This window comes from Taeniopygia guttata, chromosome Z (assembly GCF_048771995.1).
Source record: "Taeniopygia guttata chromosome Z, bTaeGut7.mat, whole genome shotgun sequence".
Taxonomy (NCBI): Eukaryota; Metazoa; Chordata; class Aves; order Passeriformes; family Estrildidae; genus Taeniopygia; species Taeniopygia guttata.
In genome coordinates, this window is record NC_133063.1 from 709,524 (window position 1) to 735,620 (window position 26,097).

Here is a 26,097-nt window from a genome sequence, read left to right on the forward strand (position 1 = left end):
ATCCACGGAAACCAGAATCCACAAAACAGGAAATCGAGTCCAATCTGTATTTACAAAATCTACAACTGCCCAATCACACATATGCATACAGTCCCTCTGTGGCAAAGCAGATAAGCAGTCTCACCAATAATTCCTCTAGCCTCAGCAGCATGGACCTCTCCACTTCTTGCTTGCCTTCATCTTTACTGCTGCTGTACATGGCAACTAACCCCTTTATGCAGGCTGAGAAGAGATGTCTCCTCCAGGAATGCAGCTCCTCTGAGTTTTTAAGCACCGTGGATATGGCATCTGCCACGGCCCAGCTGCAGAGAGATAGCTGCTGACTTTCTTATTAACATTTTAACTTGGTTTTGTATATCTTAAAGATGTCTTGCTGCCAAAGTGCAAAGCAACAGATTCTCGGAGGAGAGGACGCTGTTAATGCTCCCATTCCTATCACACTGATTCCCAGGACAAACTGAGCCCTGGGGGAGGCACACACACACACACGCTGCCCACCTCTCTTCATTGCCTGCTCTCTCCGGAGCAGCAGGAAGGCAGTCCATCAGGTTGTGCAGCCCTCTGCTTCCCGGAGGTGGCAACAGCTTGGAAAGAATTTGCAGTTTCACAGTGGCCTCAGGGTCCTGAATCGCGGCACCGAGCTCCTTCCACAGGGCTTTCCTCAGGACAGGTGTGACAGCCGAGACAGCTGTGGGGAGAGCAGAAGGCACAGGTTCCTCCACCTGCAGCTGTTAAACAACACACTAAACCTAATTTTTTTCTAATCCAGCCCCAGACCACTCAATGTCTAGGAAATGATGCTACAGCAGCTGCTAATCTGTTACAGAGAAGTGCTACACAGAGGCTCACTTCTTTACCGTGCTGACAAGGCCTTATCACTGCTTGACCTTGTAGGCAGAGCTACAGCCCCATTCAGCCTGTTCCTGTCAGAACAACTGACATTTGTTTACAAAACAACAAAACAGTTATCCCTACCTCAATACACCCATAATGCCTCAACCCATTCCCAGGAGGGCGGCAGGAGGGGCGGGCGCAGCCCTGTTCCGACGCCGCTCCGCCCCGGCCCGGGAGCATCGGCCCCGCCGGGCCGCCCTCGCCGCTGCCATCCTTCCCCGGCGCCGCCGCGGAGCCGCCTTCACCGCTCCCCTCTACTCACACACACCGCCCCGCTCGCCGCTCGCTGCCGCCCCGCGCCCGTCTCGGTGGTAATTGGAGCCGCTCTGGCCACTTCCGACACATCTCGGTGGTTTTGGAGCCGCTCTGGCCACTTCCGCCACATCTCGGTGGTAATTGGAGCCGCTCTGGCCACTTCCGCCCCGTCTCGGTGGTTTTGGAGCCGCTCTTGCCGCTTCCGCCCCGTCTCGGTGGTTTTGGAGCCGCTCTGGCCGCTTCCGCCCCGTCTCGGTGGTAATTGGGGCCGCTCTTGCCGCTTCCGCCACATCTCGGTGGTTTTGGGGCCGCTCTGGCCCCTCCCGCCCCGTCTCGGTGGGTTTGGGGCCGCTCTGGCCCCTCCCGCCCCGTCTCGGTGGTTTCGGCCGGGCGCTGGCTGTGGGGCTGCAGTACCGCTCTGTGGCCACAAGGCGGCAGCACCGCCGCCCGCCACAGCCGGGGGCCGCCGCTCGCCCGGAGGGGAGGCAGGGGGAAAAGAGCGGCGGCGATCGATCCCCTTGGGAAAAATCCTCCGAAATAAATGTCCCAAAAAATCCCGCACAGAAACTAAAAGACCCTGCCTCGAACCAAATAACGCCGCCCCGCCCCAAAAGCCCTTTCTTTTTAACCTATGTATATTTCTACGTTGGTGTTGTTTATTTCTAGCTGTACGGCAGGGAGGCGGTGGGAACGCACGGGAGGGGACGGGACGGGCACCCAGCGCGGCAGAGGCAGGGGCCGCGCCCAGGATGGCGGCCGCTGCAGGAGCCGGGCAGAGAGAGGCGAATCTGCCGATGCCGGTCGGCGCCTGCTCCAAATCCGACCGCCCGCGGAGCCGCTGAGCCCACAGCCCGTGTGCGCGGCACGCGAGTCCGCGACACGCCACTCCCGAGACAGCGGCCGCGGGCGGCGGCTGCAGCACCGCTCCGTGTCCGCAAGCGCTGCCACCCGCCCCTCCGGAACGTCCTCTGAAGCAAATGCCCCAAAACAGCCCGCGCGGAAAAGAACGCCAACAAAAAACCCCCTGCCTCTAACCCCATAAGAACCAAAAGAAAAAACCTTTTCTTTCAAACTGCATCTCAATATATTTTATTTTTGTATTTTACATATTTATATTCACATTCGGATTTATAATGCATATTGATGTATAATTGCAATTTTAATAATTTCTTACATTTATTCCTATTATATTTTATTACAATTTACATTTTTATACATTGCTTAATATATTACTTACATATTTCTATAGTTAGATTTCTATTTCTAAAAGGTTTATATTGCTTAAAATAAACCCCTGCCTCTATCCAAGTAAAAATCTTTTTAAAACCCCTTATCTTTCAATCTGCGTTTAAATTTATCTCTATTTTTCGCATTTATATTCAAATTTACATTTAAAATGTAGATTGATGTATGGTGTTATTTATATTCTATCTATACGGAATACTTATTTTCATTTCTATTTTATATTTTTATATATCTCTGTATACATTGAATATATATTTCTATACTTAGAATGATATCAAAAGAAAAGGTATATTCATTTTTCTTCCATTAAAACCCTGCCTCTAACCAAATAAAAACCAAAAAAAGCCCTTTCTTTAAACGATACTTGAATATTTACATGTTTTTTTCATCATTATAGTCACATTTGCATTTCTACTTTATAGTGATTGTTTATAAATATATATCATATATATTAAGGTAGCAAGATAGACAAATTATTATTTATATTATACTTCATAGATACTGCTAATATTGATTTTTACTTACCTTTGAATTTTTTATATTGATCTTAAGGTATTTACGATGTATTTCTATACACAGATTTCTAATTTTATTTTATTTATATTTATAGATTTTATAAAAAACCCCCTACCTACTACCAAATACAAAATAAAAATCCCCTTTATTTTAAACTATATTTAATTATTTCTACCTTTCTATTTTTGATTTTTACAAGTTGTTATATATTCGATTACAATATATTGAGGTACCGTATTTCGATATATAATATTTAGGACATAGAATGTGTTAAAATAGGACATACACAGTAAAATATGCATTATGTACTGTATTGATTTCTATTATTTAGTAATTTTTATATTTATATATCCACATGTATTAATTATACATCTCAATATGGATATTTTATATGGATTTTATTTATATTTATAATCTATATTTATCTGTATTTATATAAACAAAATCCTATATATCAAACAATATAATACCTAATAGTAGTGGATAACATTATTCATGTTACATGTTTTATTCATATGTTTTCCATTTATATTTAAAATTGAAGTTTTATATTCCCATTTTCATATTTATGCATGTGTTTTGTTTCATTGGAGTTACAGTTAGAACTCTGCAGTTATAATCCAATTCCTAAAAATAAAATGCCATAACAAACAGCATCGAATAACCAAGAATACCATCCAAAAAATTCAGAAAGGCTCCACCAGCCAACCAACTACCAGCAAAAAAAACCCCACTACGCTCCTTTCACTAACAGTTCTTATCACATAACAAAAATGGAACATTAATTAAAAAAAACCCACCTATAAAAACCCACACAAAACAAAAAAAAAACACTAAAAAGAAAAAAACTCTTCAACTAACCTCTTATACTCCAAACCATACAACAGATCCCAAATGTTTCTAAAAAAAACCCAAACAATACCCTACCACTACACTAACTCATCAAGAGGACCCAATACTCTAAAAAATTAACTAAACTCCCCCAAAATAATTACAGATATAAAAAAAATCGAAACCATGAAGAAACAAAAAACTCACCACCCAAATAAAATACCTAGCTATAAAGATCCACCATAGAAATACCCATGTTCCCAAAAATCAAACTAATAAAAACCAACAAATACATCCAACTACAAAAAAAAATATATATTCACAACAACAAAATAATAATTCCTAACTCAAGGACCTCAGAATGCCTTAAACCATCAAAACACAAATACCACCTAGAAATAAACATGTCACCAAAAGAGAAAAGTAACCATAAATAATAACTCCCAAATTGTCTGAGACAATAAAACACACAAAGCAATCAAACAAGACAAATAAAACCCCTACAACATAATAAACAAGAATGCAATTATCAATATTGAAAAAACCTCAATAATTAACTACAGGACACTACCTCAAACCAACCAAAATAAACCACTACATACTCACGCCAATAAAAGCCTCCACAGCCGAATTAAAAACCTACCCTCTACTTCATGCTATGACCCATAAAAAACATTATAAACCTTTAAAAACACATCCTTCAAAAACATAAGAACCCATCAAAAAGAAATCCAACCACAAGACTCAACCCAAAAAAAACACTTGTCATGAGCACCTGAAGCAAGAACCGTAACAAGCAAAAAGCACACCATGGCCCTTCTCCTACACCAACTATGAACAAAAGAAAACCATCCAGTAAGTTCCTCAAAACCACCACAGCAAGGAAGGCTGGAAAACGAGAAGCCACGCTCCTGGCACCGGTCCGTTGGCCAGTTGGTGATGGAGGTATGAGTACTCCGAGTCGATTCCCTAAAGCACAAAAATGAGAAAGGATGCTTAGAATTGCACCAGAAACCGAAAGCTGAGTAAAAACAACTGCTTCTGTCCACTGCTCCCCTTGGACATTGGGCCTTGACTGCTGCTATCTGCCTGGACCTCCTAAGAATAAAGACTGCTGTAACAAAGTCACCATCTAGGCTACCCCTGCAAATGCAAACAATGACTGACCTGCTCATGGCAACACCCTCACCGAGCACTGGGGCTCTCTGCCACTGATTTGAACTGTCTGCATCTGAAAGGATGTTAGGACTAGTGTGAAACAGCTGCAGGACAACTTAACAGCACCAAAAATGTTAGGGCAATCAACAAATAAAAACTAGAGCCCAAAAACACCCTGCATTACCAATTTCAAGTCCACAGGACTTGTGCTGTTACAGGCTAGGCAGCAGAGCAGAGCAGCTCCGGGACAAATACGTGCAGACACCCGTGACACAGGACAGGACACGACCATCGAGGGGACAGGACAGGGAGCGAGAGCTTTTGACAAGAAGAAAGGACTCGGAGACCCAAAGAACACAGAGTGCACCAGGGACAAGTGACAGGACACACACCGGAACTGCTCTGCCCTGCGCACCTCAGCACTGTGATCAAAAGAAGCATTTTCCCTTCAGGTGGCCTAAAGGGACACTTCTCAAACATCCCCACCCCCAGAGCCAATTCAAAAGGCCCTCCCACCACCTCACTTTTGTCCCCTCCGTGGGCCCTAGCCCTCGACTTATCTCTTGGGCATCTGGGGATGAGAATCCATGTCGCTTTTTAATGGAGGCTGCCTCGTCTGCTGGGAATGTCCTATGGTCACCGGGCTGTAGTCCCGTGCTCAGCTACAATCAAGGACACCAAACATCACTGCATGATCTTATCTGCACAATGGACAAAACCCAGCAATTCTGCTACTCACCGATCTCGTACGAATGCCTGGTTGCTCGGGCCCCACACTTTGGCAATGCTCAGAGGCTGCCATCGTCATCTCTCATCGTCTGCCTGGGTTAAGAAGAGACAAAGTGACTCAGCACTGCTGAAACCAAAGTGGACCTTGGCTCCCCCTCTCTATCTCGGCGTCTCACCACAGCTCCTTGGCCATTGCCAAAGGCTACCCGGATGCCATCTTGAAATACAAAATTTCAAGGCTTCATCTCAAGAGTCCTGAAATACTTCCAGAGGACTCACAAGCGCAGGAAGTCCATCGGCCAGCTGGTGAGAGGAGCTTGGCATACTCCAAGTGGCTTCCCTAAAGCACACAAACAAGAATGGATGCTTAGAGTTGCACCAAACATTGAGACCTGAGCAAGAACAACTGCTTCTGTCCACTGCTCACCTGGCACACTGGGCCTTCACTGCTGCTATCTGCCTGGACCTCCTAAAAAAAAGGCAAAGAACACTGCTGTAACACAGTAACCATTTAGGCTTCCCTTGCAAATGCAAACAATGACTGACCTGCTCATGGCAACACCCTCACCCAGCACTGGGGCCTTCTGCCACTTATTTGAACTGTCTGCATCTGAAAGGATGTTAGGACTAGTGTGAAACAGCTGCAGGACAACTTAACAGCACCAGAAATGTTAGGGCAAACAATGGACACAAGCAACAGCTAGAGACCAAATACACCCTGCATTACCAATTTCAAGTCCACAGGACTTGTGCTATTACGGGCTAGGCAGCAGGGCAGAGCAGCTCCGGGACAAATACGTGCAGACACCCGTGACACAGGACAGGACATGACCATCGAGGGGACAGGACAGGGAGCGAGAGCTTTTGACAAGAAGAAAGGACTCAGAGACCCAAAGAACACAGAGTGCACCAGAGACAAGTGACAGGAAACACACCAGAACTGCTCTGCCCTGCACACCTCAGCACTGTGATTAAAACAGACACTTTCCCTTTAGGTGGACTAAGTATACGCTTCTTGGACATCAAAAGCCCTTCTAGAAAGGCCCAACCCAGCACCCTGCTTTTATCCCCTCTGTGGGTCATGACCCTCCACTTATCTTGCACACATCTGGGGATGCAAATCCCTGTTGGCTGCAGAAGGACGCCGTCTGCCTGCCTGGCAAGTTATAGCTGTCACTTCTTGGTCTGCCAAGAGAAAGAAAACCAAATATCAGTGCACAGTCTTAACAGTACATCGAGCAAAAACTGATAATTCTGCTACTCACCATCCTCCTCAGAATGCCCGGGTTCTTGGCCTGCACGCGTCGGGCGTGCTTGGATTCTGACGCCGTCATTGCAGGGTACACCTAGGTTAAGTGAAGACAAGGCAACATGGCATTGCTGAAACACAAGTGGACTCTCACTCCTCCTCCCTACCTCCCCGACTCACTGCAACTGCTCAGCCATTCCTCTGGGCTACCAGGATGGGGCCTTGAAATGCAAAACTGGAAGGTCCATCACAGGGTCCTGCAATGCTTCCAGCGAGATCACAAGTGCATGAAACCTGGTCCTTCAGCCAGTTGGTGACAAAGGTATGCGCACACTGAGATGATTCCCTAAAGCACAAAAACAAGAATGGATGCTTAGAGTTGCACCAAACATTGAGACCTGAGCAAGAACAACTGCTTCTGTCCACTGCTCACCTGGCACACTGGGCCTTCACTGCTGCTATCTGCCTGGACCTCCTAAAAATGAAGTCAAAGAACACTGCTGTAACAGTCACCATTCAGGCTCCCCCTGCAAATGCAAACAATGACTGACCTGCTCATGGCAACACCCTCACCGAGCACTGGGGCTCTCTGCCACTTATTTGAATTGTCTGCATCTGAAAGGAAGTTAGGACTAGTGTGAAACAGCTGCAGGACAACTTAATAGAACCAAAAATGTTAGGGCAATCAACAAATAAAAACTAGAGCCCAAATACACCCTGCATTACCAATTTCAAGTCCACAGGACTTGTGCTATTACGGGCTAGGCAGCAGGGCAGAGCAGCTCCAGGACAAATATGTGCAGACACCCGTGACACAGGACAGGACATGACAATCGAGGGGACAGGACAGGGAGCGAGAGCTTTTGACAAGAAGAAAGGACTCGGAGACCCAAAGAACACAGAGTGCACCAGAGACAAGTGACAGGACACACACCGGAACTGCTCTGCCCTGCGCACCTCAGCACTGTGATCAAAAGAAGCATTTTCCCTTCAGGTGGCCTAAAGGGACACTTCTCAAACATCCCCACCCCCAGAGCTGATTTAAAAGGCCCTCCCACCACCTCACTTTTGTCCCCTCCGTGGGCCCTAGCCCTCGACTTATCTCTTGGGCATCTGGGGATGAGAATCCATGTCGCTTTTTAATGGAGGCTGCCTCGTCTGCTGGGAATGTCCTATGGTCACCGGGCTGTAGTCCCGTGCTCAGCTACAATCAAGGACACCAAACATCACTGCATGATCTTATCTGCACAATGGACAAAACCCAGCAATTCTGCTACTCACCGATCTCGTACGAATGCCTGGTTGCTCGGGCCCCACACTTTGGCAATGCTCAGAGGCTGCCATCGTCATCTCTCATCGTCTGCCTGGGTTAAGAAGAGACAAAGTGACTCAGCACTGCTGAAACCAAAGTGGACCTTGGCTCCCCCTCTCTATCTCGGCGTCTCACCACAGCTCCTTGGCCATTGCCAAAGGCTACCCGGATGCCATCTTGAAATACAAAATTTCAAGGCTTCATCTCAAGAGTCCTGAAATACTTCCAGAGGACTCACAAGCGCAGGAAGTCCATCGGCCAGCTGGTGAGAGGAGCTTGGCATACTCCAAGTGGCTTCCCTAAAGCACACAAACAAGAATGGATGCTTAGAGTTGCACCAAACATTGAGACCTGAGCAAGAACAACTGCTTCTGTCCACTGCTCACCTGGCACACTGGGCCTTCACTGCTGCTATCTGCCTGGACCTCCTAAAAAAAAGGCAAAGAACACTGCTGTAACACAGTAACCATTTAGGCTTCCCTTGCAAATGCAAACAATGACTGACCTGCTCATGGCAACACCCTCACCCAGCACTGGGGCCTTCTGCCACTTATTTGAACTGTCTGCATCTGAAAGGATGTTAGGACTAGTGTGAAACAGCTGCAGGACAACTTAACAGCACCAGAAATGTTAGGGCAAACAATGGACACAAGCAACAGCTAGAGACCAAATACACCCTGCATTACCAATTTCAAGTCCACAGGACTTGTGCTATTACGGGCTAGGCAGCAGGGCAGAGCAGCTCCGGGACAAATACGTGCAGACACCCGTGACACAGGACAGGACATGACCATCGAGGGGACAGGACAGGGAGCGAGAGCTTTCGACAAGAAGAAAGGACTCAGAGACCCAAAGAACACAGAGTGCACCAGAGACAAGTGACAGGAAACACACCAGAACTGCTCTGCCCTGCGCACCTCAGCACTGTGATCAAAAGAGACACTTTCCCTTTAGGTGGACTAAGTATACGCTTCTTGGACATCAAAAGCCCTTCTAGAAAGGCCAAACCCAGCACCCTGCTTTTATCCCCTCTGTGGGTCATGACCCTCCACTTATCTTGCACACATCTGGGGATGCAAATCCCTGTTGGCTGCAGAAGGACGCCGTCTGCCTGCCTGGTAAGTTATGGCTGTCACTTCTTGGTCTGCCAAGAGAAAGAAAACCAAACATCAGTGCACAGTCTTAACAGTACATCGAGCAAAAACTGATAATTCTGCTACTCACCATCCTCCTCAGAATGCCCGGGTTCTTGGCCTGCACGCGTCGGGCGTGCTTGGATTCTGACGCCGTCATTGCAGGGTACACCTAGGTTAAGTGAAGACAAGGCAACATGGCATTGCTGAAACACAAGTGGACTCTCACTCCTCCTCCCTACCTCCCCGACTCACTGCAACTGCTCAGCCATTCCTCTGGGCTACCAGGATGGGGCCTTGAAATGCAAAACTGGAAGGTCCATCACAGGGTCCTGCAATGCTTCCAGCGAGATCACAAGTGCATGAAACCTGGTCCTTCAGCCAGTTGGTGACAAAGGTATGCGCACACTGAGATGATTCCCTAAAGCACAAAAACAAGAATGGATGCTTAGAGTTGCACCAAACATTGAGACCTGAGCAAGAACAACTGCTTCTGTCCACTGCCCACCTGGCACACTGGGCCTTCACTGCTGCTATCTGCCTGGACCTCCTAAAAATGAAGTCAAAGAACACTGCTGTAACAGTCACCATTCAGGCTTCCCCTGCAAATGCAAACAATGACTGACCTGCTCATGGCAACACCCTCACCGAGCACTGGGGCTCTCTGCCACTGATTTGAACTGTCTGCATCTGAAAGGAAGTTAGGACTAGTGTGAAACAGCTGCAGGACAACTTAATAGAACCAAAAATGTTAGGGCAATCAACAAATAAAAACTAGAGCCCAAATACACCCTGCATTACCAATTTCAAGTCCACAGGACTTGTGCTATTACGGGCTAGGCAGCAGGGCAGAGCAGCTCCAGGACAAATATGTGCAGACACCCGTGACACAGGACAGGACATGACAATCGAGGGGACAGGACAGGGAGCGAGAGCTTTTGACAAGAAGAAAGGACTCGGAGACCCAAAGAACACAGAGTGCACCAGAGACAAGTGACAGGACACACACCGGAACTGCTCTGCCCTGCGCACCTCAGCACTGTGATCAAAAGAAGCATTTTCCCTTCAGGTGGCCTAAAGGGACACTTCTCAAACATCCCCACCCCCAGAGCTGATTTAAAAGGCCCTCCCACCACCTCACTTTTGTCCCCTCCGTGGGCCCTAGCCCTCGACTTATCTCTTGGGCATCTGGGGATGAGAATCCATGTCGCTTTTTAATGGAGGCTGCCTCGTCTGCTGGGAATGTCCTATGGTCACCGGGCTGTAGTCCCGTGCTCAGCTACAATCAAGGACACCAAACATCACTGCATGATCTTATCTGCACAATGGACAAAACCCAGCAATTCTGCTACTCACCGATCTCGTACGAATGCCTGGTTGCTCGGGCCCCACACTTTGGCAATGCTCAGAGGCTGCCATCGTCATCTCTCATCGTCTGCCTGGGTTAAGAAGAGACAAAGTGACTCAGCACTGCTGAAACCAAAGTGGACCTTGGCTCCCCCTCTCTATCTCGGCGTCTCACCACAGCTCCTTGGCCATTGCCAAAGGCTACCCGGATGCCATCTTGAAATACAAAATTTCAAGGCTTCATCTCAAGAGTCCTGAAATACTTCCAGAGGACTCACAAGCGCAGGAAGTCCATCGGCCAGCTGGTGAGAGGAGCTTGGCATACTCCAAGTGGCTTCCCTAAAGCACACAAACAAGAATGGATGCTTAGAGTTGCACCAAACATTGAGACCTGAGCAAGAACAACTGCTTCTGTCCACTGCTCACCTGGCACACTGGGCCTTCACTGCTGCTATCTGCCTGGACCTCCTAAAAAAAAGGCAAAGAACACTGCTGTAACACAGTAACCATTTAGGCTTCCCTTGCAAATGCAAACAATGACTGACCTGCTCATGGCAACACCCTCACCCAGCACTGGGGCCTTCTGCCACTTATTTGAACTGTCTGCATCTGAAAGGAAGTTAGGACTAGTGTGAAACAGCTGCAGGACAACTTAACAGCACCAAAAATGTTAGGGCAAACAATGGACACAAGCAACAGCTAGAGACCAAATATACCCTGCATTACCAATTTCAAGTCCACAGGACTTGTGCTATTACGGGCTAGGCAGCAGGGCAGAGCAGCTCCGGGACAAATACGTGCAGACACCCGTGACACAGGACAGGACATGACCATCGAGGGGACAGGACAGGGAGCGAGAGCTTTTGACAAGAAGAAAGGACTCAGAGACCCAAAGAACACAGAGTGCACCAGAGACAAGTGACAGGAAACACACCAGAACTGCTCTGCCCTGCGCACCTCAGCACTGTGATTAAAACAGACACTTTCCCTTTAGGTGGACTAAGTATACGCTTCTTGGACATCAAAAGCCCTTCTAGAAAGGCCCAACCCAGCACCCTGCTTTTATCCCCTCTGTGGGTCATGACCCTCCACTTATCTTGCACACATCTGGGGATGCAAATCCCTGTTGGCTGCAGAAGGACGCCGTCTGCCTGCCTGGCAAGTTATAGCTGTCACTTCTTGGTCTGCCAAGAGAAAGAAAACCAAATATCAGTGCACAGTCTTAACAGTACATCGAGCAAAAACTGATAATTCTGCTACTCACCATCCTCCTCAGAATGCCCGGGTTCTTGGCCTGCACGCGTCGGGCGTGCTTGGATTCTGACGCCGTCATTGCAGGGTACACCTAGGTTAAGTGAAGACAAGGCAACATGGCATTGCTGAAACACAAGTGGACTCTCACTCCTCCTCCCTACCTCCCCGACTCACTGCAACTGCTCAGCCATTCCTCTGGGCTACCAGGATGGGGCCTTGAAATGCAAAACTGGAAGGTCCATCACAGGGTCCTGCAATGCTTCCAGCGAGATCACAAGTGCATGAAACCTGGTCCTTCAGCCAGTTGGTGACAAAGGTATGCGCACACTGAGATGATTCCCTAAAGCACAAAAACAAGAATGGATGCTTAGAGTTGCACCAAACATTGAGACCTGAGCAAGAACAACTGCTTCTGTCCACTGCTCACCTGGCACACTGGGCCTTCACTGCTGCTATCTGCCTGGACCTCCTAAAAATGAAGTCAAAGAACACTGCTGTAACACAGTAACCATTTAGGCTTCCCTTGCAAATGCAAACAATGACTGACCTGCTCATGGCAACACCCTCACCCAGCACTGGGGCCTTCTGCCACTTATTTGAACTGTCTGCATCTGAAAGGATGTTAGGACTAGTGTGAAACAGCTGCAGGACAACTTAACAGCACCAAAAATATTAGGGCAAACAATGGACACAAGCAACAGCTAGAGACCAAATACACCCTGCATTACCAATTTCAAGTCCACAGGACTTGTGCTATTACAGGCTATGCAGCAGGGCAGAGCAGCTCCGGGACAAATATGTGCAGACACCCGTGACACAGGACATGAGAAACGAGGGGACAAGACAGGGAGAGAGAGCTTTCCACAAGAAGAAAGGACTGGGAGACCCAAAGAACACAGAGTGCACCAGAGACAAGTGACAGGACACACACCGGAACTGCTCTGCCCTGCGCACCCCGGCACTGTGATCAAAAGAGACACTTTCCCTTTAGGTGGCCTAAGAAGACACTTCTTGGACATCCTCATCTCCAAAACTAACTGAAAAACCCCTCCTGGGGAGTCCCAACCTGGCACCTCGCTTCCATGCCCTCTGTGGGTTGTAGCCCCTGACTTATCTTGCACATATCTGGGGATGCAAATCCCTGTTGGCTGCAGAAGAAGGCCGTCTGCCTGTCTGGTAAGTTCCAGCTGTCACTTCTTGGCCTGCCAAGAGAATGAAAACCAAACATCAGTGCACAGACTTAACAGTACATCGAGCAAAAACTGATAATTCTGCTACTCACCATCCTCCTCAGAATGCCCGGGTTCTGGGCCTGCACGCTCCGGGTGTGCTTGGATTCTGATGCCATCATTGCAGAGCACACCTACGTTAAGGGGAGACAATGCTGAAACTCGAGAGGACTCTCACTCCTCCTCCTTACCTCCCCGACTCACCACAACTCCTTGGCCACTGCTCTGGGCTACCAGGTTGGGACCTTGAAATGCAAAATCAGTAGGCTTCATCACAGGATCCTGTAATACTTCCAGAGGGCTCATAAGTGCAGCAAACCCAGTCCATCAGCCAGCTGCTGACAGGGGCTTAGCATACTCCCAGTGGATTCCCTAAAGCACAAAAACAAGAATGGATGATTACAGTTGCACCAAAAACTGAAACCTTAGCAAGAACAACTGCTTCTGTCCACTGCTCACCTGGCACACTGGGCTTTGACTGCTGCTATCTGCCTGGACCTCCTAAAAATAAAGGCACAGAACAGGGCTGTAACAGATTCACCATTTATGCTTCCCCTGTAAATGCAAACAATGACTGACCAGCTCATGGGAAGTTCCTCATCCAGGACTGGTGCCCTTTGCCACCGATTTGTACTGTCTGCATCTGAAAGGAAGTTAGGACTAATGTCAAACCTCTACAGGACAACTTAACAGAACCAAACATGTTATGTCAATCTCCTAATAAAATCTGGAGCCCAGCTGCAACCTGCATTACTAATTTCAAGTCCCCAGGACTTGTGCTATTACAGGCTACATAGCAGGGCAGAGCAGCTCCGGTACAAATATGTGCAGACACCCGTGACACAGGACAGGACATGACAAACCAGGAGACAGAACAGGGAGGGAGAGCTTTTGATGAGAAGAAAGGACTGAGAGACCCAAAGAACACAGAGTGCACCAGAGACAAGTGACAAGACACACACCGGAACTGCTCTGCCCTGCGCACCTCAGCACTGTGATCAAAACAGACACTTTTCCTTTAGCTGGCCTAAGGAGACGCTTCTTAGACATCCCCGTATCCAAAACTGACTCAAAAACCCCTCCTGGGGACTCCCAACCTGGCACCTCGCTTCCATGCCCTCTGTGGGTTGTAGCCCTTGACTTATCTGGCATATATCTGGGGATCCAAATCTCCATCGGGTGCAGAACGAGGCCTCCTGCCTGTCTGGGAAACTCCAGTTGTCACCAGACTGTTCTCTCTTGGTCTGCCAAGACAAAGAAAACCAAACATCAGTGCACAACCATAACAGCACAACGGCCAAAACCTGACAATTCTGCTACTCACCATTTTCCTCAGAATGGTCGGGCCACACACCGCAGGCGTGCTTGGAGGCCGACAGCATCATCTCAGGGTACACCTAGATTAAGTGGAGAAAGGGTGACATGGCATTGCTGAAACTCGAGAGGACTCTCACTCCTCCTCCCTACCTCCCCGACTCACCACAACTCCTTGGCCACTGCTCTGGGCTACCAGGATGGGACCTTGAAATGCAAAATCAGTAGGCTTCATCACAGGATCCTGTAATACTTCCAGAGGACTCATAAGTGCAGCAAACCCAGTCCATCAGCCAGCTGCTGACAGGGGCTTAGCATACTCCCAGTGGATTCCCTAAAGCACAAAAACAAGAATGGATGATTACAGTTGCACCAAAAACTGAAACCTTAGCAAGAACAACTGCTTCTGTCCACTGCTCACCTGGCACACTGGGCTTTGACTGCTGCTATCTGCCTGGACCTCCTAAAAATAAAGGCAAAGAACACCACTGTAACAGATTCACCATTTATGCTTCCCCTGTAAATGCAAACAATGACTGACCAGCTCATGGGAAGTTCTGCACCCAGAACTGTGGCCCTCTGCCACTGATTTGAACTGTCTGCATCTGAAAGGAAGTTAGGACTAATGTCAAACCTCTACAGGACAACTTAACAGTACCAAACATGTTATGTCAATCTCCTAATAAAATCTGGAGCCCAGCTGCACCCTGCATTACTAATTTCAAGTCCACAGGACTTGTGCTATTACAGGCTATGCAGCAGGGCAGAGCAGCTCCGGGACAAATATGTGCAGACACCCGTGACACAGGACGTGAGAAACGAGGGGACAAGACAGGGAGAGAGAGCTTTCCACAAGAAGAAAGGACTGGGAGACCCAAAGAACACAGAGTGCACCAGAGACAAGTGACAGGACACACACCGGAACTGCTCTGCCCTGCGCACCCTGGCACTGTGATCAAAACAGACACTTTTCCTTTAGCTGGCCTAAGGAGACACTTCTTGGACATCCTCATCTCTAAAACTGACTCAAAAACCCCTCCTGGGGAGTCCCAACCTGGCACTTTGCTTCCATCCCCTCTGTGGGTTGTAGCTCTTGATTTATCTTGCACATATCTGGGGATTCAAATCCCCATCGGCTGCCGAAGGGGGCCACTACTCCCATCCCCAGGCCATGGACCCAACTTATCTTTTGGATGACTGGAAATGCGAATCCACGTTGGACCTGAAATGAGTCTGCCTCGGAGGGGATCTCCTGTTGGCCTCTTATTCAGCTAGAATAAAGAACAGGAAAATCAATGGTTGAGTTTAGTGTTATGTGGGCCAAATCCCAGCAAGTCAGATACTTATCCTCTCCTGAGTGTGCTTGGGTGCTCAAGTCTCCAGTTCCATCCCTAGTCTAAGGTTTGGCTGTTATTATGAGTAGCACCTGGTTTAGAGAGGCAAAGTTACATGGCATTTCTGTGAGTTCAGTGGATGAGCTTGTGTGCTGTATGACACACGGATGCCTCTGCTATACTTGTGAAAAGCCTTGCAAATAGACACCATTTCTCACCCTACTGCCTGCAAAACCCCACCATGATAACTCTTAACTTGGTACCCTGCTCACTCTCCCACTCCTAGTCCCAATCCTCAACTCACCTGAAGCCTCAATCTCAGACATCATCTTTGACACAGGGCAGATCTCTTTTGGAACATGATCACTCTGCTGAAAAAATGCTGTACTCGACACAACCTGGAATTACAGGAAGTTGCACTCCTCCTAAAAAAAAAAAAAAAAAAAAAAAAAGAAAAAAAAAAAGAAAAATTAGAGATTACAAAAGCACCACCCCTGAATGCACAACCCCAAGTCATGAATTTAAATACTACCTGTGTTCAGTGTTGTTTTCCTCACAGTATCTTCAAAGCCTCTGTTGCATTAGAAGCCCAAAACACCTGCAGAGAACAAACAGAGATAAGCTGAAAGAGCCTCTTCACAAAAATGAGAGGAGAGCACTTACCCCAGTGGATCCCAAAGACAAAATGAAGCCTCTTAGCAAAGGCTGGGGTTAATATACCCCTGATTGGGCTGATTCAGAGCAGCTGTGGCTGTTTGGCTCCTCTGATTTGAGTTCAAGGGGAATAATGGGCTGGATACAGAAGAAAACTCTTCAGGGAAATGACAGCTGCTTCTCTGTGTCACCCTCCAGCTGCCCCTGTCCCCCTCAGCATCTCCCTGTGTCACCCACTGTCCCCTCCCCCTGTTCCTCCCTCAGCTCCCAGCCTCTGTCACCCTCAAACCCCCACAGTGCCCCTCAAGCTGCCCCTCAGCCTCTATGCCATGAAAAGACCCTAAAAAAACATTAAAATGCCCTAAAAACACCCTCATCCTCGCTATGTCCTAAAAACCCCACAAAATCATAAAAATAGGCTCAGAATACCCTTAAAATACAATAAAATTACCCTACTTTAAAAAAACCCTAAACCACCCCTAAAAATCCCCAAAGAACCTTTAAAAATCCCTAAACATTCCTAAAAGAGCTCTAAAAATAGCCCCAAAATCCTTAAAACAGACTGATAAGACCCTAAAAACCATAAAACTTCCCTCAAAAAACCTAAAAATACTCTGGTCCTAAGAGTCCTCCACATACCCCCAATAGTCCTAAAAAAGCCCTAAAAATTTTTAAATAGTCTTAAAAAAGCCCCAAGAACACCCCAGGAAAAAAACCCATAGAAATTCTAATTAGTACTAAGAAAGCCCTTGAAGCACCTTAAATAAATCTTTTAAAAACCCTGAAAATACCCTAGAAGTAGCCTAAAACCTCCCAGAAAGTTTCTCAAGAGCTTCTGTGAGAAAACCCCTCAAACACCCTTTAAAAACACTTTAAAAAATACCTTAAAAAGTGCTCAGTCCCAGACACCATCCATGCCTTTTAATTAAAGTCACTGCCTGCAGCTGCTGGGAGGGTTCTGGGGCTGTCCCAGCATTAGGGTCACTGCCTGCAGCTGCTGCTGGGGAAAACTGGTGTTCTTGGGGTGCTGTTTGGGGTGAGCTTAGGGCTTGTTCACCTGTCACCCTCAGGCACCCTCCACTTTGTCCCTCAAGGCACCCCTTGCCTCTCAGGCTCCATGTGTCACCCTCCAGCTCCCCATTGCAGCCTCTCAGTGTCCCTGTGCTCCCCTTTTTACTCCTACAGACCCCTTCTGCCTCTTAGCCTCCTTGTGTCACCCTCCAGCTCCCCATTGCAGCCTCTCAGTGTCCCTGTGCCCCCCTTTTTACTCCTACAGACCCCTTCTGCCTCTCAGCCTCCTTGTGTCACCCTCAAGCTCCCCATTGCAGCCTCTCAGTGTCCCTGTGCCTCCCTTTTTACTCCTACAGACCCTTCTGCCTCTCAGCCTCCTTGTGTCACCCTCAAGCTCCCCATTGCAGCCTCTCAGTGTCCCTGTGCCCCCCTTTTTACTCCTACAGACCCTTCTGCCTCTCAGCCTCCTTGTGTCACCCTCCATTCCCGCACCGCAGCCTCTCAGTGTCCCTGTGCCGCCTTTTTATTCCTGCAGACCCTTTCTGCCTCTCAGCTGCCCCCACCCACTCTACCAACCTCAGCCCCAGGACCCTTTGTGACACTGTCTGGGAATCCAGGGCTTTGTAGGGCTCTCGCCGCCCTGGAACCCTGGCAGGGGTCAGGAACCCCCCTGTAGAGATCAGAAGTTCTGATTTTTTTCAGTCAGCTGCCCGCTCAGGGCCACAGGACTCGGAACGCAAACATCGGCTCTTTTCCCTGGGAAAGAAAACTCACCAGTCCAGGTTCCTGATGTCAGTTTGTACGGCTCTTTTTGGACTCTCAGGACAGCACAAGTATGAGGTGGGGGCAGCTCCTTTCTGGGACTTATCCTTCGATGTTCGGATTTTTTGCAGTCAGCTGCATGCTCACGGCCACAGGAATCGGAGCACAAACATCGGCTCTTTTCCCTGGGAAAGAAAACTCACCAGTCCAGGTTCCTGATGTCAGTTTGTAGGGCTCCCCTGGGAGTGTCAGGGCAGCACAAGTATGAGGTGGGGGCAGCTCCTGTCTGGGACTTATCCTTCGATGTTCGGATTTTTTGCACTCAGCTGCCGGCTCAGGGCCACAGGACTCGGAGCGCAAACATCGGCTCTTTTCCCTGGGAAAGAAAACTCACCAGTCCAGGTTCCTGATGTCAGTTTGTAGGGCTCCCTTTGGACTGTCAGGGCAGCACAAGTATGAGGTGGGGGCAGCTCCTGTCTGGGACTTATCCTTCGATATTTTGATTTTTTGCAGACTACTGCCCGCTCAGGACCACAGGACCCTGAGCACAAACATCGGCTCTTTTCCCTGGGAAAGAAAACTCACCAGTGCAGGTTCCTGATGTCAGTTTGTAGAGCTCTTTTTGAACTCTCAGGGCAGCACAAGTATGAGGTGGGGACAGCTCCTTTCTGGGACTTATCCTTCGATGTTCGGAATTTGTGCGGTCAGCTGTCGGCTCAGGGCCACAGGAGTCGGAGCACAAACATCGGCTCTTTTCCCTGGGAAAGAAAACTCACCAGTCCAGGTTCCTGATGTCAGTTTGTAGGGCTCCCCTGAGACTGTCAGGGCAGCACAAGTATGAGATGGGGGCAGCTCCTTTCTGGGACTTATCCTTCGATGTTCGGAATTTGTGCGGTCAGCTGCCGGCGCACGGCCACAGCACTCGGGGCGCAAACATCGGCTCTTTTCCCTGGGAAAGAAAACTCACCAGTCCAGGTTCCTGATGTCAGTTTGTAGGGCTCCCCTGGGACTGTCAGGGCAGCACAAGTATGAGGAGGGGGCAGCTCCTGTCTGGGACTTATCCTTCGATGTTCCGATTTTTTGCAGTCAGCTGCCGGCTCAGGGCCACAGGACTCGGAGCGCAAACATCGGCTCTTTTCCCTGGGAAAGAAAACTCACCAGTCCAGGTTCCTGATGTCAGTTTGTAGGGCCCTTTTTGGACTCTCAGGGCAGCACAAGTATGAGGTGGGGGCAGCTCCTGTCTGGGACTTATCCTTCGATGTTCGGAATTTGTGCGGTCAGCTGCCGGCTCAGGGACACAGGACTCGGGGCGCAAACATCGGCTCTTTTCCCTGGGAAAGAAAACTCACCAGTCCAGGTTCCTGATGTCAGTTTGGAGGGCTCCCCTGGGACTCTCAGGGCAGCACAAGTATGAGGAGGGGGCAGATCCTGTCTGGGACTTATCCTTCGATGTTCGGATTTTTTGCAGTCAGCTGCCGGCTCAGGGCCACAGGACTCGGAGCGCAAACATCGGCTCTTTTCCCTGGGAAAGAAAACTCACCAGTCCAGGTTCCTGATGTCAGTTTGTAGAGCTCCCCTGGGACTGTCAGGGCAGCACAAGTATGAGGTGGGGGCAGCTCCTCTCTGGGACTTATCCTTCGATGTTCGGATTTTTTGCAGTCATCTGCCGGCTCAGGGCCACAGGACTCGGAGCGCAAACATCGGCTCTTTTCCCTGGGAAAGAAAACTCACCAGTCCAGGTTCCTGATGTCAGTTTGTAGGGCTCCCCTGGGACTGTCAGGGCAGCACAAGTATGAGGTGGGGGCAGCTCCTTTCTGGGACTTATCCTTCGATGTTCGGAATTTGTGCGGTCAGCTGCCCGCTCAGGGCCACAGGACTCGGAGCGCAAACATCGGCTCTTTTCCCTGGGAAAGAAAACTCACCAGTCCAGGTTCCTGATGTCAGTTTTAGGGCTCCCCTGGGACTGTCAGGGCAGCACAAGTATGAGGTGGGGGCAGATCCTGTCTGGGACTTATCCTTCGATGTTCGGAATTTGTGCGGTCCGCTGCCCGCTGAGGACCACAGGACTCGGAGAGCAAACATCGGCTCTTTTCCCTGGGAAAGAAAACTCACCAGTCCAGGTTCCTGATGTCAGTTTGTAGGGCTCTTTTTCGACTCTCAGGGCAGCACAAGTATGAGATGGAGGCAGCTCCTGTCTGGGACTTATCCTTCGATATTCGGATTTTTTGCTGTCAGCTGCCCGCTCAGGGCCACAGGACTCGGAGCGCAAACATCGGCTCTTTTCCCTGGGAAAGAAAACTCACCAGTCCAGGTTCCTGATGTCCGTTTCTAGAGCTCTTTTTGGACTCTCAGGGCAGCACAAGTATGAGGAGGGGGCAGCTCCTGTCTGGGACTTATCCTTCAATGTTCGGATTTTTTGCAGTCAGCTGCCCGCTCAGGGCCACAGGAGTCGGAGCGCAAACATCGGCTCTTTTCCCTGGGAAAGAAAACTCACCAGTCCAGGTTCATGATGTCAGTTTGTAGGGCACCCCTGGGACTGTCAGGGCAGCACAAGTATGAGGTGGGGGTAGCTCCTGTCTGGGACTTATCCTTCGATGTTCGGATTTTTTGCAGTCAGCTGCCGGCTCAGGGCCACAGGACTCAGAGCGCAAACATTGGCTCTTTTCCCTGGGAAAGAAAACTCACCAGTCCAGGTTCCTGATGTCAGTTTGTAGGGCTCCCCTGGGACTGTCAGGGCAGCACAAGTATGAGGTGGGGGCAGCTCCTGTCTGGGACTTATCCTTCGATGTTCGGATTTTTTGCAGTCAGCTGCCGGCTCACGGCCACAGGAGTCGGAGCGCAAACATCGGCTCTTTTCCCTGGGAAAGAAAACTCACCAGTCCAGGTTCCTGATGTCAGTTTGTAGGGCACTTTTTGGACTGTCAGGGCAGAACAAGTATGAGGTGGGGGCAGCTCCTGTCGTGGACTTATCCTTCGATGTTTGGATTTCCTGCACTCAGCTGCCCGCTCAGGACCACAGGACTCGGAGCGCAAACATCGGATCTTTTCCCTGGGAAAGAAAACTCACCAGTCCAGGTTCCTGATGTCAGTTTGTAGGGTTCTTTTTGGACTCTCAGGGCAGCACAAGTATGAGATGGAGGCAGCTCCTGTCTGGGACTTATCCTTCGATGTTCGGATTTTTTGCAGTCAGCTGCCGGCTCAGGGCCACAGGACTCGGAGCGCAAACATTGGCTCTTTTACCTGGGAAAGAAAACTCACCAGTCCAGGTTCCTGATGTCAGTTTGTAGGGCTCCCCTGAGACTGTCAGGGCAGCACAAATATGAGGAGGGGGCAGCTCCTGTCTGGGACGTATCCTTCGATGTTCGGATATTTTGCACTCAGCTGCCCGCTCAGGGCCACAGGACTCGGAGCGCAAACATCAGCTCTTTTCCCTGGGAAAGAAAACTCACCAGTCCAGGTTCCTGATGTCAGTTTGTAGAGCTCTTTTTGGACTCTCAGGGCAGCACAAGTATGAGGTGGGGGCAGCTCCTTTCTGGGACTTATCCTTCGATGTTCGGAATTTGTGCGGTCAGCTGCCCGCTCAGGGCCACAGGACTCGGAGCGCAAACATCGGCTTTTTTCCCTGGGAAAGAAAACTCACCAGTCCAGGTTCCTGATGTCAGTTTGTAGGGCTCCCCTGGGACTGTCAGGGCAGCACAAGTATGAGGTGGGGGCAGCTCCTGTCTGGGACTTATCCTTCGATGTTTGGATTTTTTGCACTCAGCTGCCCGCTCAGGGCCACAGGACTCGGAGCGCAAACATCGGCTCTTTTCCCTGGGAAAGAAAACTCACCAGTCCAGGTTCCTGATGTCAGTTTGTAGGGCTCCCCTGGGACTCTCAGGGTAGCACAAGTATGAGGTGGGGGCAGATCCTGTCTGGGACTTATCCTTCGATGTTCGGATTTTTTGCAGTCAGCTGCCGGCTCAGGGCCACAGGACTCGGAGCGCAAACATCGGCTCTTTTCCCTGGGAAAGAAAACTCACCAGTCCAGGTTCCTGATGTCAGTTTGTAGGGCTCCCCTGGGACTGTCAGGGCAGCACAAGTATGAGGTGGGGGCAGATCCTGTCTGGGACTTATCCTTCGATGTTCGGATTTTTTGCACTCAGCTGCCGTCTCAGGGCCACAGGACTCGGAGCGCAAACATCGGCTCTTTTCCCTGGGAAAGAATACTCACCATCCAGGTTCCTGATGTCAGTTTGTAGAGCTCTTTTTGGACTCTCAGGGCAGCACAAGTATGAGGTGGGGGCAGCTCCTTTCTGGGACTTATCCTTCGATGTTCGGAATTTGTGCGGTCAGCTGCCCGCTCAGGGCCACAGGACTCGGAGCGCAAACATCGGCTCTTTTCCCTGGGAAAGAAAACTCACCAGTCCAGGTTCCTGATGTCAGTTTGTAGGGCTCCCCTAAAATTGTCATGGCAGCACAAGTATGAGGTGGGGGCAGCACCTTTCTGGGACTTATCCTTCGATGTTCAGAATTTGTGCGGTCAGCATCCGGCTCACGGCCACAGGACTCGGGGCGCAAACATCGGCTCTTTTCCCTGGGAAAGAAAACTCACCAGTCCAGGTTCCAGATGTCAGTTTGTAGGGCTCCCCTGGGACTGTCAGGGCAGCACAAGTATGAGGAGGGGGCAGCTCCTGTCTGGGACTTATCCTTCGATGTTCGGATTTTTTGCAGTCAGCTGCCCGCTCAGGGCCACAGGACTCGGAGCGCAAACATCGGCTCTTTTCCCTGGGAAAGAAAACTCACCAGTCCAGGTTCCTGATGTCAGTTTGTAGAGCTCTTTTTGGACTCTCAGGGCAGCACAAGTATGAGGTGGGGGCATCTCCTTTCTGGGACTTATCCTTTGATGTTCGGATTTTTTGCAGTCAGCTGCATGCTCACGGCCACAGGAGTCGGAGCGCAAACATTGGCTCTTTTCCCTGGGAAAGAAAACTCACCATCCAGGTTCCTGATGTCAGTTTGTAGAGCTCTTTTTGGACTCTCAGGGCAGCACAAGTATGAGGTGGGGGCAGCTCCTGTCTGGGACTTATCCTTCGATGTTCCAATTTTTTGCAGTCAGCTGCCCGCTCGGGGCCACAGGACTCGGAGCGCAAACATCAGCTCTTTTCCCTGGGAAAGAAAACTCACCAGTCCAGGTTCCTGATGTCAGTTTGTAGGGCTCCCCTGGGACTGTCAGGGTAGCACAAGTATGAGGTGGAGGCAGCTTCTGTCTGGGACTTATCCTTCGATGTTCGGATTTTTTGCAGTCAGCTGCCGGCTCAGGGCCACAGGACTCGGAGCGAAAACATTGGCTCTTTTCCCTGGGAAAGAAAACTCACCAGTCCAGGTTCCTGATGTCAGTTTGTAGGGCTCCCCTGGGACTGTCAGGGCAGCACAAGTATGAGGTGGGGGCAGATCCTGTCTGGGACTTATCCTTCGATGTTCGGATTTTTTGCACTCAGCTGCCCGCTCCGGACCACAGGACTCGGAGCGCAAACATCGGCTCTTTTCCCTGATAAAGAAATCTCACCAGTCCAGGCTCCTGATGTCAGTTTGTAGAGCTCTTTTTGGACTCTCAGGGCAGCACAAGTATGAGGTGGAGGCAGCTCCTGTCTGGGACTTATCCTTCGATGTTCGGATTTTTTGCAGTCAGCTGCCCGCTCAGGGCCACAGGACTCGGAGCGCAAACATTGGCTCTTTTCCCTGGGAAAGAAAACTCACCAGTCCAGGTTCCTGATGTCAGTTTGTAGGGCTCCCCTGGGACTGTCAGGGCAGCACAAGTATGAGGTGGGGGCAGCTCCTGCCTGGGACTTATCCTTCGATGTTCGGATTTTTTGCAGTCAGCTGCCCGCTCAGGGCCACAGGACTCGGAGCGAAAACATCGGCTCTTTTCCCTGGGAAAGAAAACTCACCAGTCCAGGTTCCTGATGTCAGTTTGTAGAGCTCTTTTTGAACTCTCAGGGAAGCACAAGTATGAGGTGGGGGCAGCTCCTTTCTGGGACTTATCCTTCGATGTTCGGATTTTTTGCAGTCAGCTGCCCGCTCAGGGCCACAGGACTCGGAGCGCAAACATCGGCTCTTTTCCCTGGGAAAGAAAACTCACCAGTCCAGGTTCCTGATGTCAGTTTGTAGAGCTCTTTTTGGACTCTCAGGGCAGCACAAGTATGAGGTGGGGGCATCTCCTTTCTGGGACTTATCCTTTGATGTTCGGATTTTTTGCAGTCAGCTGCATGCTCACGGCCACAGGAGTCGGAGCGCAAACATTGGCTCTTTTCCCTGGGAAAGAAAACTCACCATCCAGGTTCCTGATGTCAGTTTGTAGAGCTCTTTTTGGACTCTCAGGGCAGCACAAGTATGAGGTGGGGGCAGCTCCTGTCTGGGACTTATCCTTCGATGTTCCAATTTTTTGCAGTCAGCTGCCCGCTCGGGGCCACAGGACTCGGAGCGCAAACATCAGCTCTTTTCCCTGGGAAAGAAAACTCACCAGTCCAGGTTCCTGATGTCAGTTTGTAGGGCTCCCCTGGGACTGTCAGGGTAGCACAAGTATGAGGTGGAGGCAGCTTCTGTCTGGGACTTATCCTTCGATGTTCGGATTTTTTGCAGTCAGCTGCCGGCTCAGGGCCACAGGACTCGGAGCGAAAACATTGGCTCTTTTCCCTGGGAAAGAAAACTCACCAGTCCAGGTTCCTGATGTCAGTTTGTAGGGCTCCCCTGGGACTGTCAGGGCAGCACAAGTATGAGGTGGGGGCAGATCCTGTCTGGGACTTATCCTTCGATGTTCGGATTTTTTGCACTCAGCTGCCCGCTCCGGACCACAGGACTCGGAGCGCAAACATCGGCTCTTTTCCCTGATAAAGAAATCTCACCAGTCCAGGCTCCTGATGTCAGTTTGTAGAGCTCTTTTTGGACTCTCAGGGCAGCACAAGTATGAGGTGGAGGCAGCTCCTGTCTGGGACTTATCCTTCGATGTTCGGATTTTTTGCAGTCAGCTGCCCGCTCAGGGCCACAGGACTCGGAGCGCAAACATTGGCTCTTTTCCCTGGGAAAGAAAACTCACCAGTCCAGGTTCCTGATGTCAGTTTGTAGGGCTCCCCTGGGACTGTCAGGGCAGCACAAGTATGAGGTGGGGGCAGCTCCTGCCTGGGACTTATCCTTCGATGTTCGGATTTTTTGCAGTCAGCTGCCCGCTCAGGGCCACAGGACTCGGAGCGAAAACATCGGCTCTTTTCCCTGGGAAAGAAAACTCACCAGTCCAGGTTCCTGATGTCAGTTTGTAGAGCTCTTTTTGAACTCTCAGGGAAGCACAAGTATGAGGTGGGGGCAGCTCCTTTCTGGGACTTATCCTTCGATGTTCGGAATTTGTGCGGTCAGCTGCCCACTCAGGGCCACAGGACTCGGAGCGCAAACATCGGCTCTTTTCCCTGGGAAAGAAAACTCACCAGTCCAGGTTCCTGATGTCAGTTTGTAGGGCTCCCCTGAGATTGTCATGGCAGCACAAGTATGAGGTGGGGGCAGCACCTTTCTGGGACTTATCCTTCGATGTTCAGAATTTGTGCGGTCAGCTGCCGGCTCACGGCCAAAGGACTCGGGGCGCAAACATCGGCTCTTTTCCCCTGGAAAGAAAACTCACCAGTCCAGGTTCCTGATGTCAGTTTGTAGGGCTCCCCTGGGACTGTCAGGGCAGCACAAGTGTGAGGTGGGGGCATCTCCTTTCTGGGACTTATCCTTCGATGTTCGGATTTTTTGCAGTCAGCTGCATGCTCACGGCCACAGGAGTCGGAGCGCAAACATCGGCTCTTTTCCCTGGGAAAGAAAACTCACCATCCAGGTTCCTGATGTCAGTTTGTAGAGC

At 49.8% G+C, this 26,097-nt stretch overlaps 1 protein-coding gene across 1 annotated transcript in view; it reads right to left on the reverse strand.

Annotated features, from left to right (window-relative positions):
- Positions 1-26,097, reverse strand: part of LOC140681695 (leucine zipper protein 2-like) — a 213,399-nt gene that overhangs the window by 69,114 nt on the left and 118,188 nt on the right. The gene's annotated exons all lie outside the window — the stretch shown is intronic.